This window comes from Pantherophis guttatus, chromosome 9, assembly GCF_059756535.1.
Source record: "Pantherophis guttatus breed Tessera chromosome 9, ASM5975653v1, whole genome shotgun sequence".
Lineage (NCBI taxonomy): Eukaryota > Metazoa > Chordata > Lepidosauria > Squamata > Colubridae > Pantherophis > Pantherophis guttatus.
Window position 1 is genome coordinate 19,080,195 of NC_142071.1, and position 13,995 is coordinate 19,094,189.

Sequence of the window (13,995 nt, forward strand, 5' to 3'; positions counted from 1 at the left end):
ATAAGCAAAGACAATGGGGAAGCCAGATTCTCTTAACAGCTGTGTCACTAGCTTAACCACTGCAGCAATTCACTTAATATCTGTGGCAAGAAAGGTCGTAAAATGGGACAAGATTCACTTAACAAATGTTTTGCTTAGCAACAGAAATTTTGGGCTCAATTGTGGTTGTAAGTTGAGGACTGCCTGTATGTAAGCTGCAGATGGGTGTGAAGGGGATGGGATTCAGACCTTGTGTAGATTTCCTATACTCAGTCCTAAACACAGATACAAACACACACACAAATACACACATGTGCACATGTTCCCAAACCTTGAACAATTCCAGAGTTACTTCCATAATGTGGACTAATGCATGCCCAACCAGAAGTCCAAGTATTTGAAAATGAGACACAATAACATCTGAACATTTTCTTTTGTGAATTTCCCATTGGATTAAGAGGAGACAACATGCTTTGTAGGACTAATACCGGCCTTAGAATAAAAGGGCCTTCTGTTTATATTCAGTGAAAATTCTTTGAGTAGCAGAGGGCTTTGATGACTCTTTCTTGTTACACTTTACAGACTGATAAATGGTTTATTGGGTGATGGTGTAAAGAAATAAACAGCTGCTTATACATGTTCTCGCGTTTCAAGTAGGCTTGAGTTATGGCATCTCTTAACGCAGGAACCATATGCCGCTGGTGGTGCTTTGCATATCTACAGCTGCAGATTTGATTTCTGTATTCAGTTAAAAGGCTTTTTCCATCGCTAAGCTTTATTAGGTGTGGAGTGGGGTGGGATTATCTCAGAGAAGTCCTCCTGCCAGTTGGAAAAGGGTCAAATGATGCCTTGAGTTAATATTGTATTTTCCTTGAAATATTACCGTGTTTCCCTGAAAATAAGACCCACCCCGAAAATAAGCCCTAGCCTGATTTTTAATGTGTGCACTTAATATAAGCCCTACCCCCAAAATAAGCCCTAGTGAAAGGTGGTGGTGTGGCCAGCATAGGAGGTGGTACAGCCTGCACAGTGCAGATGAGTTGCTTACCTGTCCAAGCAGCGGGCTGAGGTAGAGGTGCGGGGGGGGGAGGCAGGTGATCCAGACGCACTGCGCGTGCTGTGGGAAAGCCAAGAGTCAGTTGGCCAAAGTTGGTGGCCAACCATGGGGGACTCATCTTCACGTCTCTCAGCTTGCCTGTAACCTGCACTTGGACAGGGAATCAACTCACCTGCACTGCACGGGCTGCACAGCCCCAGAGTGCGCCGAGCAGCTGACGACAGATACCATCGGTCCCCATGTGCTTGCCGCCTCTTGTGCGCATGCTGGGGGGTAGAATGCCCAGCCGGGCTGATCACCCTGAAATTGCATTTCTCCAAAAATAAGCCCAATGCTTGTTTTGGAGCCCGAAAAAATATAAGACAGGGTCTTATTTTCGGGGAAACATGGGCATATTCTGAAATGCTCTAAAATAGAGGAGTAAAAGAAAGCAGGCTGAGGAGGTTTGACATTTTCATACCTTTTGGCTGCACGGTCTTTGATCCCACTAAAGCTAATCAAGAAATGAGCTTCATCAGAATCAATAAGGAGAAATAAATCAATTGTTTGCTTTTCTGTATGCCTTCCGTTCAGCCGAACAATTCGAAGAAGAACATCAAATATTGGTTCCCAGTGTTTATTTTTAGATAATGAAACTAAATATGTGATAAAACGTGTTGGTTCAAACGGAGGTAAAAAGAAAACGGGGCTCCAACAATAAGTGTAAAAGCACACTTGGGCAGGATTTTCCAAATTTACGCGGGTTGTGTAATCTATAGGTAGTTCTCAATTTACAACCCTTTGTACCTTTCAAAACCATACATTGGCACTGAAAAATCGGCCCTCATACTTACGAACACCAAGGTCCACCCCATGGTCATATGTTCCTATGGTCATATGATCCAATGCAGTGGTGGGTTCCTCCCAGTTCGGCCCGGTTCCGCCAAGCCGGTAGCGGTGATGATATGACATCACCGAACCGGTTCTGCCCACCCCCCACCCCCTGCGTTATTCTTACCTTTTATTTGGCCCCACCCCCAATCTATTGCTGCCTCCTGAGTCCCAGCTGATTGGCTAGAAGGAAAAAAACTATTTAAACTCTTGCCACAGGGCTTCAAAGGGCGGCCCTACAGCTGATCAGTGTTAAAAGGCAGTGTGGTGGTAGACCAGTGCCTCCAAGAACAAATGGGTAGATCGGTACAGCTCTGCAAGCAGTTAAAAGCCTGGTAGACCAGTACCTCTGCTAAATCCTAAAGAATTGTCACATGACCATCAAGCCACGCCCACAAAATAAGCCATGCCCACAGAACCGGTAGTAAAAAATTTTAGAACCCACCCCTGATCCAATGGTCATATGATCCAAATCTGGGCACTTAGCAACTGGCATTATTTACAACAGCTGCAGTGTCCCTGCGTCATGTGGTTGCCATTTGCAGCCTTCCCAGCCATCAGGGAAACTCAATAGGGGAAACCTCGCCGCTTAACGGCTGCCTGATCCATTTAACAACTGCAGTGATTCGCTTAGCAACTGTGGCAAAAGAAATATCATAAAGTCGGGTGTCTTTAACATCTGCCTTGCTTAGGAATAAAAATTCTGGTTCCCAATTGCAGTTATAAGTCGAGGACTCCCCGTATCATCTTCTAAGAAGCGGAACTAATCAGGTAAAACACTTTTAAAACAGGAAAGGTTCACCTCCTCATTCTACAAGGAGGTTTTTGGTGACTGCATTCACACCTCACACTAAGCTCTGAATCGGCAGTGAACAACGTTTAAAAAAAAAACACTACCCAGTTAATCTTCTTGCTTTAAGTATGTTGAAAAGGAAAATAAAAGACTCTATTCAGGCTGCCAAACCCCTGAGATATTTGAAGCTTCACGCCAATTTCCTTTTGACAGCATTTAAGAGCTGCAAGTTCTGGTATCCCACCCACCCCCAAACCCCTCCCCACGTGCTTTTCCATTTTACCTCTGCTTTGCCAGCATCCCTCAGAGGCATGTTTGAAACACTTACTTACTTTATTGTCTAGTTAATGTTCCTTTCAAGGTTTGTCTCCTCTGAGCTTATATAAGCTAACGTGTATAACTAAAGCCATTATAAGGCTATTAAGCATTACTTTAATTTTTAATAGCTTGCGTGTGTCTGCGTGTGTGCGTGTGTGTGTGTGTGTGTGTGTGTGTGTGTGTGTCTCAGATGCTTTTTATTTCACTTACCTGTGATGCAGGCTTGTGGGTTCTGCTTCTGCTCTAAAGCAAATCAATTGCTTTCTGTATCAAAACCGAAATGCGTCTTTTTTTCTTCGACCTTTTCCCTCCCAAATTAAAGCAAAATTGGTCTTTTAGAGGGCGGGGCCAGGGTTGTTTGGGGAGGGCTTGGATTTATGTCTTTCCGCTATTTTTCAGGGCCTTGAAAGGAGCTTAGAATTCTCCCTTACAACACATCCATTACATGCAGGTATTAGTATATGACATACTAATCATTGCGGAAGCCCTTCCCGCAGCCCTCGTTCCCCTGCTTCATAAATAATAGCTAACCATGGGGAAAATGCACAAATGCTGGTGTGGTGGCCTAAGTAAGATACACCTACTTAGCATTTTATGCAATGAATCAGAATAGAGCTGGAAGGGACCTTGGAGGTCTTCTAGTCTAACCCCCTCTCAGGCAGGAGACCCTATACCATTCTGGACAAATAGCTGTTCAATCTCTTCTTAAAAACCTCCAGTGTTGGAGCATCCACAACTTCTGAAGGCAAACTGTTCCACTGGTTAATTGTCTTCATTGTTAGGAAGTTTCTCCTTAGTTCTAGGTTGCTTTTCTCCTTGATTATTTTCCATCGGTTGCTTCTTGTGCTGCCTTCAGGAGCTTTGGAGAATAGCTTGGCTGCCTTTTCTTTGTGGCAGCCCCTCAAATATTGGAACACTGCTATCGTGTCCCCCATGGTTCTTCCTTTCATTAAACATACCCAATTCCTACAACTGTTCTTCATATGTTTCAAGTCTCAACATCTTTTTTGTAATGTGATGACCAAAACTGGATGCAGTACAGGTAGTCCTTGACGTATGACCACAATTGAGCCCAAAATGTCTGTTGCTAAGCAAAACATTTGTTCAGTGAGTTTTGCCCCACTTTATGACCTTTTTGCCACAGTTGTTAAGTGAATCACTGCACTTGTTAAGTTGGCAACACAATTGTTAAGTGAATACGGCTTCCCCATTAACTTTGCCTGTCAGAAGATTGCAAAAATAATAACAGAATCCTGGGACGCTGCAATAAATATGAGTCAATTGCCAAGCGGGCGAATTTTGATCACATGACTACAGGGATGCTGCTCGAGGCATAAGTGTGAAAAACAGTCATATGTCACTTTTTCCAGTGGTTGTGTAACTTCAAATGGTCACTGAACGATCTTTTGAAAGACAAGGGCTATCTGCATTTAAAGAGGAACATCCTGCTCATTCTTATGTTGTCCACTTGTTTCAGTTCCACATATGGTCCAAGGAGACAAGTACGAATTGGCCCAATGCGTGCCCTCCCTTTTACACACCTCTTTTGCACACATAAAAGATGGTGCGGTGTGAGTTCCAGAGTGTGCAATTCACAATCCTGGTCAGGGTTTAAATCTTAGAGCCAAGTGGATTGAACTCTGTGGGAAAACTTGTAAAAAGCGATTTGGCAGAGTAACGGGGATCCACTCGGTGAGTTTTATTAATCTGTGCACCCAGTTCATGTGATCCCAGTATGGCAGGTGCAAGGAAACTGTCATTAAATAGTAAATACTATTTATTGTTGTGGCCGCCAGCGGCCAGCAGAGCTGGCAGCAGATTCGGACAGTGAGGAGGTTGGGGAGGAACATGAGCCAGTCCTGGAGTCTGAGGAAGGTTCTGATGAGGGCTCTGTGTCAGAGGCAAAGAGGGGGCCAGGGCCAGATGCCAGCTATCAGCTGCCTTCGGAGTCAGACATCAGTGAGGCAGATGAGCAGCTGGAGCTGTTCCCAGTGTGTGCATGCGCAGAGTTGCCAGACGAAGGGAACAGCTAAAGAACAAGGGTCGACTTGGGAGTAAGGCCACAGGTGATGATTGGCCCCTCCCAGGGGGAATAAAAAGGAGCGAAAGGGGAGTGGACTTTGTAGGAGACAATTAGTTCCCCTAATTGGTTTGTGACTCTCCCAGACTCTGCCAAGTTTAGAAAATATCAGCCTGGCAGCTCTCCAAGCCAGATAAGGTCTGTGACTGTAAATTCTCCCTTGAAAGACTTTGCTGAAGGTGAATGAGAGGAATTCACTGTTTGTTTAATAAAAGGGGTTTTGTCGGGACCAGGATTCTGCTTCGTGCTTTTTGGGGAAGCCTGGGTTAGAACATTTATTTACAGTATTTGCTTCTAGGAATATCACTGGAGGAACTGCAACTTGGTTCACCTTTTAATATGTTTTTTTTTAATTTTTATTAAACATTTTCAGCATTAAAAAAACCCCCACAATTTTTCACTCATTACAGCATTTCCATATTGGTATCAATATCACCCATAACATTCATATTTACATAGGTTCTATTTCTATGGTTCACTATCCTATATTTTACAATCATTTGAATTATAATATTTACAAACAAATACGATATAATCATATTGTCATCAATATTATATAATTCTTATAGAATAATTTAACTCCTATTCTCTAGCCATGTATACCATCTACTCCAAACTTGATAGTACTCCGATTCTTCTCTTTCTTTCAATTCCATAGTCAACCTATCCATCTCTGCACACTCAAGTATCTTTCTTATTATCATTGCCTCTGAAGGAATATTAGTCTGTTTCCAATTTTGAGCAAAAACGATTCTGGTTGCAGTTAATATATGTAATATTATATATTGAAATTTTTTACCCATTTTCCCATCTAAAATGCCCAATAAAAATAGTTCTGGTTCAGTTCCATCTTTTGTTCAGTAATTTCTTCCAACCATTCCCTTATTTTATGCCAATACTTTCTGGCTTTGGGGCAGATCCACCACATATGGTAGAAAGTTCTCTGTTTATAACTATATCTCCAGCATTCAGGTGAACTGTTTGGAAACATTTTGGCCAATCTCGCTGGGGGAAAATGCCAACAATAAAACATTTTGTAGAGGTTTTCCTTATAGGCTGCTGACATCGTTAGCTTATAATTTTTCTCCCATAATTTGTTCCAATAGTCTAATTCAATACTATATCCGAAATTTCTAGCCCAGCTTATCATCGTCTCCTTCACAGTTTCTTCTTCCACTTTAAATCTTAGGAAGAGATTATATGCTTTGGTAATCATTTTTCCCCCTGTCCCTAGCAATAATTTATCCAATTCCAGTTGTTTTCCATAGATGCTATACTGTTCTAAATCTTTTTTATATCTTGTCCTGATTTGGAGATGGGGCCACCAATCAATCTTTATTCCTTGATTCTTTAGTTCCTTATCAGATTTTAATTCTCCTTGTTCATCCAATAGTTCTGTATATCTCAGTTTGCCTCCATTGTTGATAACCAAATTGGAATTTTCATATAATGATTTTTCTTAATTTTTTTCTCAGATGCTTATAAAAGCATCTCTCACTAAAGTGTCTCTAGAAATATGGATGGGCTTTGTTTTTCCCCTCCCAGAGGAATGCGTGCCAGCTGAGTTGGAGGCCCTTTAATGTTAATACCCTTTTATTGTTCAATTGAATCTAGTCTTTAAGCCACGTCACGGCTGCCGCGTGGTAATAAAGTTCCCATCCAGGGAGGCCAAACCTCCCTTATTTCTAGAATCTTGCAAAAGTTTGAGGTTTTTTTGGGCTTTTTTCCCTTTTAATATGTTTTCAATGGTTCTGTTTTGCCTAGTAACACAACTTTTTACAGGTTGTCCTTGTCTTAACAACAATTCGTTTAGTGACTATTTGAAGTTACAATGGCACTGAAAAAAGTGGCCTATGACCGGTTTTCACACATAGGACTGTTGCAGCATTCCCATCGTCATGTGATCAAAACTCAGGCGCTTGGCAACTGTCATGTACCTATGACGGTTGCAGTGTGATCCCCATTTATGAGCTTCCCAGCTGATTTCAATGGGGGAAGCCAAATTCCCTTAACCACATGATTCACTTAACAGTTGCAGTGATTCACTGAACAACTTTGGCAAAAAGGTTACAAAAAGGAGGGCAACTCACTTAATGACCGTCTCTCTTAGCAACGGAATTATGTAAGGTTACTATGCCATGGTAGTCAAGGAAAGGGGAACTGGTGATCTCTTCACATAGGGAGATATGCATAATTCTTATTTAGTGGCTGTCCTTGTGACATTCCACTTTGTCCAAATACTTGATTGTACAAAGGCCTTTTGAATAGACGATGTTGCTCTCCAAACAGAGTCCTGAGCAAGTATGTTATTGTAGTATTCCTGGCCTCAGCAATGAGATAAGGACCAGACAGCCAGCCACCCACAGAAATGCTCAGGTCTCATCTGCAAGCTGTACCTTGTGAATTAGTTGTGGGCGAGTGGCTGCCATTGACCTTGGTACTGATTCCAAAGCTTTGCTCTGCACAAAGCTGTGTGATCTAAAAAGTCTTTCTCTTTCTTTCTTTCTTTCTTTCTTTCTTTCTTTCTTTCTTTCTTTCTTTCTTTCTTTCTTTCTTTCTTTCTTGTTTCTCTTTCTTTCCTTCTTTCTTTCTTAGTTACTCTTTCTTTCCTTCTTTCTTTTCCTTCTCTCTTTCACTCCTTCCTTCCACCCGCTTTATTTATTTATTTGTTTGTTTATTCTTTATTTATTTCTCTTTCCTTTTTTCTCGCTCCTCCCTCCCTCCCTCCCTCCCTCCCTCCCTCTTTCTTTCTTTCTTTCTTTCTTTCTTTCTTTCTTTCTTTCTTTCTTCCTTCCTTCCTTCCTTTCTTTCTTTCTTTCTTTCTTTCCTTTCCTTTCCTTTCCTTTCATTCTTTCTTTCTTCCTTCCTCTCTCCCTCCCTTTATCTCTCTCTCTTTTCTTTTTTCTCTCCTCCCTCTCTTTCTTTTTCTTTCTTTCTTTCTTTCTTAGTTTCTCTTTCTTTCCTTCTTTCTTTTCTCTCTCTCTCGCTCCTTCCTTCCTTCCATCCTCTTTGTTTATTGGTTTGTTTGTTTGTTTATTTCCTTATTTCTTTTTTCTCACTCCTCCCTCCCTCCCTTTCTTTCTTTCTCTCTTTCTCAAAAGGTGGATGACTTACAAGATGGCATGTAATCTCTGGTATTTGATACTATAAACCTCTTGCTGAAATTTCAGGAAGGGAAGTTTGCAGGCATTGTAAATAATGAACTATCCTGGCATAAGTCTCTGCTGAAGTTCTAGCCAGTTTGAAAAAAAGGAGGGGTCTCGTTCTAAAGGTCACATTCTTTCAGGCAGAAAAAAAACAAACAAAAGAGAGAGTTCATTTGCCAGAAAAGGAAGTGTTTTTGTGATGCCAGTTATCTGACTCTTGGTAAAGGCTCCAATTTTTCATCTCTATATAATGCTGGCAGAGTCCTCCTTTTGGTTCTCCCCAAAGGATTTATAGGTTTTTCTTAGTGGTGGATATCCATGTCATTTAATTTCCCCATACACAATGGGGGAATAAAGGGGAAAAGATATTTTAAAGCCTGGTAAACATCTATAAAGAGACTCAGAGGGGTAGTGGTTAAGATGCTGTGCTTGTCAATCAGAAGCTTGACAGCAGTTTGAGACCCCAGCAACCGCATGACGGGGTAAGCTCCCATCACTTGCTCCAGCTCCTGCCCACTTAGCAGTTCAAAAGCATACAGGTGCAAGTAGATCAATAGGTACCACTTCGGTGGGAAGGGAGCAGCGTTCCGTGCACCTTGGTGTACAGTCATGATGGCCACATGACCACGGAAGCGTCTTTGGACAATGCTGGCTTCCTTGACTAGCAAATGGAGATGACGCTAGAGTTGGACACAACTGGAGAAGGGAAACCTTTACCTTTAAATGTCTATAGAGCTGGTCTCCCAACATTTCCAGATGATTTGTCTGAGGGCATCACATTTTCAAAGACTGTGATGACACAGGAGCCCAGATTGGGATTTTTTCAGTTATGTGTGCAGCTGCCCTGGGTAGCACATAAGAGGATGGTCAATTTTGAACAACTTATGGGGAGTGGAATAGTCTCTGGATCTGCCCTCCCAACTAGCCCTTGATTGTCTCTTATGAAAACTCAATACTCTTCTTACATATATACTTTTCAGCTCTGCTTCTGGGTCTTAGTTCTGCCTATGGCAAGAGGCTCCCATTAAGAATAATTGCAGCCACCTCACAAATTCAATAAACTAGATTAGGCCAAGCGTTGCCTTTTTGAGTTCCGTAAAACTTTCCAGGGCAGTTTTGCTTGCTGGTCTGAGTGAGAAAGATGCCCATAAAAAAACAAAACAAAAAACAACGGTTTGCTTTCTCCTGGCACCCTTCCATCCTGCAACCACATTACATATAAATTATTGTTTGACTAGAGAAACAGTAAATAGCACCACTATTTGTTTAAAACCTTGTGCAGTGTTAATATTTACTTTAAAAACCAATATTGATTTTGCACAGGGTCAGTGAGTTGCAATCAATACATATGGATCAGTGGAAGCAAACATCCTTATTCACTCAATCCATTTGGAAAATTGGTATAAATTAAGTTCCCGGAAACTGACAACCAGGAGCTGCACCTTCCCTAAAGGGGTTTCATGCTACACTTGAATAGCCTCCAATAACATTCACATTTGGGAGAAAGTTCCGAATTTGCCAGCATCCAAGCTGGAGGTCTGTAGCTTTCCTGATTATTCGGTGAGCACCATCTCCTGCCAGTTGCAGGCTGATGGGCATCCAAACACCTTGGTGCTTTCTCATTCATTTGTAAATGTCCATTCCACCATGCCAACTGGTTCTGCATGATATTTAAATTGTGGTAGCCCATTTGTTTTAGCTAATGTCTGGTTTCCTTCAGGAATCTTTCCTTGTTATTTTATTTTATTTATTATTGATTTATTTATCCCACTTTTTTTTTTTACAAGTAACTTGAGACAGCAAGTTATCCAACACACCTTCTTCCTGCTATTTCTCTCACAACAACAATCCTGTGAAGTGGGTTAGGGCTGAGAAAGTGTGGCTGGTCCAAGGTCATCCAGCTGGCTTTCATGTCTAAGGTGGGATTAGAACTCACAGTCTCCTGGTGAGTCACTCATCTGGCTTTCATGGGTAAGGCAGGACATGAATTCCTGGTCTTTAGCTTTCTACCCTAGTGCCTTAACCAATAGATCAAACTGGCTCTCTAGGTTATGAGAGCCTGGCCTTCTTTTCTATTGATTTAAACAGTAAATATAATTTACAGGAAGAGGTAATGCTAATTAAAATTAGTTGCAGAACAGGACTGCATTCTCTAGCAGAAATTCTGGGGTATTTTTAATGCTTTGCAGAGATCAGGCGCAGGTGTGCGTTAGCATCCCATTACGATAGGATTATGTGAACAGCTGCTCAAAGCCGCATACAATTTTAACATGCGTTTGTGCATTTGAAAGATCCTGGCATGGAAGAAAGCCAAAAGTCTTTTGAGGCAGCAATTAAGAAAACATACCAACTGCGTGATCCAGTTCCTTCATGCCTATCCCCAACAAACAATGAAAAATAGTATGGCCAGCAGATTTAATCAGTCTGATTTAGGTTCTGAGATAATAACTCCAAATCTGTGCAGAGAAGAGGACTGGAGGCTAAAACATATGAAGAATAGTTGCTGGAATTGGATATGTCTAGCTTAATGAAAAGAAGGACTAGGGGTGACATGATAGCGGTGTTCCAATATTTGAGGGTTGCCACGAAGAGGGGGTCAGCCTATTCTCCAGCGCACCAGAAGGCAGGACAAGAAGGAATGAATGGAAAGTTATCAAGGCGAGAAGCAACCTACAACTAAGGAGAAATTTCCTGAGAGTTAGAACAAATAATCAGTGGAACAACTTGCCTCCAGAAGTCGTGGGTGCTCCAACACTGGAGGCTTTTAAGAAGAGGCTGGACAATCATTTGTTGGAAATGGTATAGGGTTTCTTGCTTGAGCAGCGGGTTGGACTAGACCTCCAAGGTCCCTTCCATCTCTGTTATTCTATGCACCATGAGAATATTCCTAGGAGTTTGCTATAAATAAATAAATTGAACAAAGTTAGTTGCAATCCCTTATCCCTAGAGAAGCTGGTCCACTACATCATGCAACGTTCACTGATCTGGCCATACTAGATTCCACTCGGTCTCCAGTAGTAGTGATTGAACATCTAGTATTCATCTCCTACCCACGGTAATGATGTAGTAGAATTGGTTCTACCCAAGGTAATGATGAAGTCCATGGGTGTCCATCTCGCCATGTCACATTGCTGTCATGTGATGTTTCATGATATTTTTCCCATTCGCAGAGCTGGGGTGGGTGTGGCCTGCATGTGATGCATCTGGCCCGTGGGCTGCCAGTTTGACAGTTTCCCTGATGTAGTAGAACACTTCACTCTCTGAGCGATTTTCCACTTCTATCTCCGTACAAGTCAGCTTGCAATTCATTCAATCATTCATTTATTCAGTTTATATGACTGACTGAATGATACCAATGATACCATCTCAACCAATGATAAATAAATTAAACACAATTTCAACCCCAAATACAAAAAAATTCCAATACTCGGCAGCTGTTCTTCTAGTTTTGCCAAGTAGAAGACACATGCAGAACTCAGCATGGGTCGAAGGGCAATATGAATGGGCCTTCTTAGATATAGATTGTTCTCATCCTTTTGTCTATCATAAAATTAACCTGGAACTGTTTCCTTGAGTTTTAATTCAGAAAACAAATCTGCCTCCGATAAAATTATAACTAGTTCTCCTTTAAGCCATGTATGGGGTACTGAAAATAGGAAGGTGGCAGAATTGAAGATTTTGGTACAATTCAACCATTTTGGGTTGATTGCCAAAGCAACGTTTTTGGCAATAGTTTCTGAAATACTAAGAGTCAACTATCATTGGCAAGCTGGAAAGATCAGGCACAGTAAGACAAGTCTTTTTGGAAATTCAAATGTTGTTTTTGGCTGGGTGCTGGGAAGGAACAGTTACAAAAGTCATTATGTCGGATGCTTTCAGCAAGGACCTAATCTTCCCTTAAGGTGTTATCCAGCTCATTTCCCTGCTTCCCAACTGTTGCTGTTTTTCTTTTACTCTCCCCTACTGTCACTCCTGCCAAAGAAACCTACATTATTCAGTATAATTCAGGGCCCTTCAGCTAAAATTATGATTCACTCCACCTTTTTTACAATGCATCAAGAGGATTTATGGTGGCAATGGTATGCAAGAGCAGGGTGCAAGGTGGAACTATGTGGTATTTACATAGAACATAGAATAACAGAGTTGGGAAGGACCTTGGAGGTCTTCTAGTCCAACCCCCTGCTCGCATTTACTCTCACATATCTCCAAACCCATGCAGGAAACACACAAAGACTGCATTTTTAACTTTGGAGGAAGATGTTTGGATCACTCAACATTCAGGATGTCGTGTTCTTTATCTATTAAACCAAATTGTTATAGTCAGGGCTCTGTGTGCTAAGTACAGTTAGGAAGTTTTGTTGAAGTTCTTAGGCCAAATCAGATTCTGCAACATCACTTGGTGATTTTCTTGATCTATGCATGGTTTGCAAATTAAGGGAAGTGCCCTGTTTTTTTTCCCTCCTATTTTGTATATAGTTAATTAATTATTGGTTTTGCGTAATTAATCCTGCTTCTGATAATCACATATGGACATCAAGAGCTACGTATAGTTAACAGTTACAGAGTTGGAAGGGACCTTGGAGGTCATCTAGTCCAACCCCCTGCTCACACAAGAGACCTATACTAGGGATTCGAACCGCCGAATTGCCGACCTTTCTGATCAGCAAGCTCAGGGTCTTAGCCACTGAGCCACCTAGTGAACCTCATAGATCATATTCACTCCCTCAATGTAGTTTGGTTTCTGAAATTTTTGCCAAGAACCTTCACGTAAGTTCCACATGTTTTAAAATTAACTAAATGGTAGGGAAATGTTCTAATAATATGACATTCTAGTGACAGAATAATCACTCATACAAGCCTGTAGTATCGTATTTATACTACTTAAAAGCTACTATTTGCAATTTAGCCCTAAACACGTGCATGCTATTTGCCATCAGCTGCTGTATTGTTGCAGCCTATTGTTGCAAATGGAGAAATACTGTTCTCTATTTACAATACATTATCACAGAAATAACACTTACATGAAGACTTTATTTTGATAAGCACAGAGAAACACAAAGTGTCCGTGGAGATTCTCGGTCATCCAGGTCACAGTTGTCTCAAAGCTCCTTTTACAAAAGGCAGCTGGACTGTTTTTTCTTGAGGAAGAAGGTGTTTCGCTTCTCATCCAAGAAACTTCGTCGGTTCTGGCAGGATGGTGTGGGTTGGAAGCAGTAGTGGGATTCAAATCCCATTGCTACCAGTTCGCTCGTGGGCACGTGGGTGCGTATGCACATGCGCAATGCTTCTGCACATGCGCAGAGACATCCGGGCGGGTGAGCAGAGCCTCCCGCTGCCACTGCTACTGGTTTACCCGATCCGGAGTGAACCGGTAGCAACCCACCACCGGTTGGAAGGATCATATTTCTTTGAGGTCATCTGGTGCCTGCAAAAAAATATGATCCTTACAACTCTCATCATCCTGTCAGAACTAATCCTTCCATCGTCCCTACCATCCTTGCAGAGCAGGGGTGTCATTAAACTCAATTTCATTGAGGGCCACATCAGGGTTGTGTTTGACCTTGGGAGGCTGGGGTGGGCGTGGCCAGCTCGATGTCATTCGTGTTGGGGGTACCTGTGGTGGCCCGAGTGCTCTGCCAGCGAAAACGGGCTCCCAAGCTCCTTTTTTGGCTGCGATGGCCTCCTGCAACCCTCTGCCAGTGAAAACAGAGCTCGGGAGGGCCGCAGAGGGTTACAGGAGGCCATCGCAGCC

At 42.0% G+C, this 13,995-nt stretch overlaps 1 protein-coding gene across 2 annotated transcripts in view; it reads left to right on the forward strand.

The window, feature by feature from the left end:
* DCPS (decapping enzyme, scavenger) overlaps positions 1-13,995 on the forward strand; it is a 66,084-nt gene that overhangs the window by 11,322 nt on the left and 40,767 nt on the right. The window lies entirely within an intron of this gene.